Source organism: Octopus bimaculoides, chromosome 19, assembly GCF_001194135.2.
Source record: "Octopus bimaculoides isolate UCB-OBI-ISO-001 chromosome 19, ASM119413v2, whole genome shotgun sequence".
Lineage (NCBI taxonomy): Eukaryota > Metazoa > Mollusca > Cephalopoda > Octopoda > Octopodidae > Octopus > Octopus bimaculoides.
In genome coordinates, this window is record NC_068999.1 from 27,873,813 (window position 1) to 27,878,311 (window position 4,499).

Here is a 4,499-nt window from a genome sequence, read left to right on the forward strand (position 1 = left end):
ATATATATATATATAAAGTAATGTATGTCCAACAGATAAATACTGAGCATGATGGCTATAACAAGTTTTCTTCTTTTGAGTATTTGATTGGCTGGTCGTCGTCTTCGTCATTGTCGCTGCCGCCGCCATCGTCATATAGCACCTGTTGTCTATGCTGGCATGGGTTGCACAGTTTATCTATTTATATTTACCAGTGATGTTAAACTTACCACTGATGTTATATACTTTGTTGCGGGTTAAGGTTTGAGATAAATCTTTAATTCCAACTGTTTGCTGTAGGTTATGCAATATATGGTACCAATTCATGTAAAAATGTCATCATCACTTCCATATTGAAGTAATTTAATATCTTTCACCTTTACAGCGATCTTGCCCTTAAATTTTGTAAATAAATCATGTTTTTCAGCATATTACTGAACCTAAAAAGTAGGAATTCAGTTGGTTAAACAATCAAATGATCATTGAGAAAACAGTGAATTCACCAACCAGATAACAATGAATACACATCCAAATGTTTAAACTACATTAAAGTATTGAGTTGAAAACCAATTTTACAAAAACATTAAAAAAAGGTAATTATTTAACTGAGTTTTTAGTGAACCTCAGCACACTGCTTGCCATGAAAACTTTCATTGCCAGATTAAGGCCTTGAAAGCTGTGTAAACTTATAGTAGTGTACAAACGAGCAAACTCACCATCCTCTGATCAGTTTTCAGCTAGTCATTACAATTGGATAGTTGGGCTCAATGCATAATTATCGTTATTAGATTGATGAAAAAGAAAACTCAGTACATTCAACAGGTATGGCTGTGTGGTAAGGAGTTTGCTTTCCAACCACGTGGTTCTAGGTTCAGTTCCATTACATGACATCCTGGACAATTGTCTTCTATAGCTTTGGGCTGACCAAAGCCTTCTAAGTGGATTTGGTAGACAGAAACTGAAAGAAGCCCATTGTGTGTGTGTGTGTGTGTGTGTGTGTGTGTGTGTGTGTGTACGTGCGTGCATGCATGTGCACGCATATGTGTGTGTATCAGTGTGTGTGTTTTTGTGTTTGTCCCCCTTCCTATTGCTTGAAAACTAAACTAGTGTTGGTTTGTTTATGTCCCTGTAACCTAGAAGTTCAGCAAAAGAGACCAATAGAATAAGTACTGGGATTTAAAAAGAAATAAATACAGAGCTTGATTCATTCAACTAAAACCCTTCAAAGCAGGGCCTCATCATGTATCTATCTTTCTATCTATCTATCATCATCATCAACATTTAACCCCTGTTTTCTATGCTGGCATGGGTTGGACAGTTTAACAGGAACTGATCAGCTGGAGAACTGCACCAGGCTCCAATTGTCTGTTTTGGCTTGGTTTTTACAGCTTGATGCTCTTCCTAATGCCAATCACTTTACAGAGAGTACTGGGTGCATTTTACATGGCACCATCACCAGTGCTTTTCATGTGGCACCAGCACCAGTGTTATTTATGTGGTGCCAGTACCCACACCAATGCGTTTTATGTGACACCTTGGTTTCAGGATATCAATTCTGCTGTGGTGGGCAGGTCTTCAAATACAGCAATGCACCACATTTCTTGTTCCTCTTTCATCTCCTTTGTAAGGCTCCGCACTTTGAGATTGGCCTTTGATGCTTTATCCTATGTCTTCCTGGATCTCCCTTTTCCTCAACTTTCCTCTACTTTAATTGATCAGGACTTCTTTATGTCACTGTCCTCATCCATTTGCATCACACGGCGAAAACAAGCAGAGCCTTCTTTCTTGCACACTGCATATAATTCCTCTGATGCCCAAGTTCTGTCTCAATGCATCAGTGCTCTGTCATACATGCACACTGACATTGCTCATCCAGCAGAGCATACCAGCTTCATTTCTCTCCAGCCTTCACATGTCTTCTGCATCCAGGGCTCACATCTCACTATCATGCAACATCACAGTTCATACATGTGCATAATACAGTCTTCCCTTCACTTGGAGAGAGACCTTTGGTTGCCAACAGAGGTAAATGCTCTCTGAACTTTGTTTATCCTATTTTCATTCTTGCAATTACACATTCTGTACAACCTTCTTCACTGCTAATTAGGTCACCTAGGTTTCAAAAATTACCTACAACTTCCAGAGAGTCGACGGATGTTTGAGGAAATTAGTTTCCTAGATATTTATGATCTTTATGATGCCTGTACATCTTTCACATACAAACACTACTTTCTCTGTTAACCTTCTTACTATTCCACCGCACCTCTCATAGCCTGCACTGGTTACACTGAATGGAATTTCTGCCTACATCCTTCCTACATACTGAGCAGGGCCATTTACCAGAAAGATGAAGGGTCGTGTCCAATATCTCGCTTACTAGGACCTTGGTCTTTGCTCAGTTAACTTTAAGACCCTTTGACTTTAGGTTCTTTTTCCACCCCTGGAATTTGTTTTCTAATTCTGTTACAGATTCTGCTATGTGGGCAAGATCATCTTCGGTGAAGTAGTCTGCAGAAGGGATTCATAGAGAAGATCCTTCTGAATATCTTTGAGTGCAACATGTGGAGCATATGCAGAGATAAATGACACTGATACATTAGGAAAGAGGAGGAGGAGGAGGAGAGTGAGGATGATAGAAAAGAACGAGAGGATGGTGAAATTTTTTTACAATTGTTAATCAGGTTTCTACTTTTAGTCGAAACCATCTCCCATCACATTGGAAAAGTCGTGAATATTGCAGCAATCCATTTCTTTTCTATTGATTATTCAACATAAGAAAATCGAAAAGCTCAAAATGTTAATTCATTTTCTTAGTTGTTTTATTACATAATATAAATGAATGCAAAATCTGTTCGTTTTTCGTGATTTTATACTTAACTAACACTGAAACTCGGAGAAGTAAAAGAAATAAATTCTAATTCATTAATATTAATATATAAAGGATAATTAAATGTTTTTTAATTAATAGCAAAAAGAGTTTGCATCCATATTTTGTCGCACGGCTGGTATTATAGCAATTTGCAAATGTTATATTGCTCTTCTTATTTCGTTTCAGCACAATATATTAATAATAATTGCGAGTAGGCGGCTTCGTTTATTTCGTTTCGGTAACATTTACGTCTGCCACTATAATAATATATCTTTCGTTTCGAAACAATTTACTAGTGCTCGTGCTGCTCCCATGTCAACAGAGGAGGTGATGCTGAGTAGCTGGAGCTGGCCTATTGGTCTTGTGTCAGCTAGTCTCTGGTAAGATATATTATTTCTATTTTAGTTTCTCTCCATCATATTAGAGTATTTCATCTATCTTTATCTCCCCACTATTTATTCATTTGTCAACCAATATCTGGTTTCCGATTATGGCGTATGGTCAGCAGTAAACTGCCGTAGACATACGTGAATATTTGGGACGATCATAGATTTGTAGGGGACACACCGAAGGGCGTTATATTTACTCATAGAAAGACATAGCAATATCAAAAAAAGAGGTGTGTCATAATTTCTATTTTTTCTCACAAACATGTCTTTCTGAAATGTTTATTAAAAATTATCTTTATTAAAATATTTTAGAGCATTCTATCCTTCTTGAGTAAAAACAATGATCTATAATATGGACCAACGAGTCCTCTAATTAACAGTACACTTAAAAATAGCGTACTTGTTTGCAGCTTTTAATTGAACTTTTTATTCAAGGTCCATCACAGCTACAGCTCTAATGCTAACATTAATACACCGTTGCACATTATTTGCATCATATCAGATTGTAGTTGTGCAGCAGTGGTGTTCTGTATTCTCGAAAAAATAAGCAAGATTTGGAGCGTCTAGGTAGATTGTGCAATGTCTGAGTCTGCAGCATTACTGTCTGCTGCATCACCACTCAACTGCACTATTTCTGCTGCTACAATCTACTACCATTATTGACACTCCTCTCTTCCTCTCTTATCATCATCATCGTCGTTAACTTCTGTTAACTCAACCACACAGCATTTTATTTTTGCTCCATAATCTCATTTTTTTAATCGGACGAAGGATGTAGTTTTGGTGCTTTAATTTCCACCTCTTATTAATTCACGCGCGTGCGCACACGCACATACACACTCTCTCACACACCTCGCTTAATTCTCATCATTAATGATTTGTGTTGCAGTTGATATTGTTTAACTGCTTCTATCATCTATTTCACATATGATTAGTCAGAAATTAGAAAAGTAGTTGCATTATGCAGTGTGCAACACGTTTTATTTCGACACGTGCTCCGATTGCATATTTCAGTCAATCTTACCCTTTTGCAACGCAGTAATAATTGTTGACGGTCTGATGAGCAATAAGGATAGGAAGCAGTGATAGTCTGATGAGCAATCAAGCTACACGAATTAATATAAAGCAAAAAAGGGATAGTTTTGTATGCCTCGAAGAGAATTCTAATGTTTGAGACAAAACGATTCTAAATTTTTAATGAATTCGTTAATCTGTTTAATTCTGTCTTTCCCTGTACTTTTCTCTTTCATTTTCTTTCTCTC

General features: G+C 37.2%; 1 protein-coding gene across 1 annotated transcript in view; it reads left to right on the forward strand.

The window, feature by feature from the left end:
* The first annotated feature begins 3,092 nt into the window (after positions 1–3,092).
* The window catches only part of LOC106882057 (uncharacterized), a 72,569-nt gene continuing 71,162 nt past the window's right edge, over positions 3,093–4,499 (forward strand). Inside the window, exon 1 of the mRNA XM_052974652.1 lies at positions 3,093–3,228. The gene's annotated coding sequence lies outside the window, so the exon portion shown is untranslated. The remainder of the gene's footprint in view (positions 3,229–4,499) is intronic.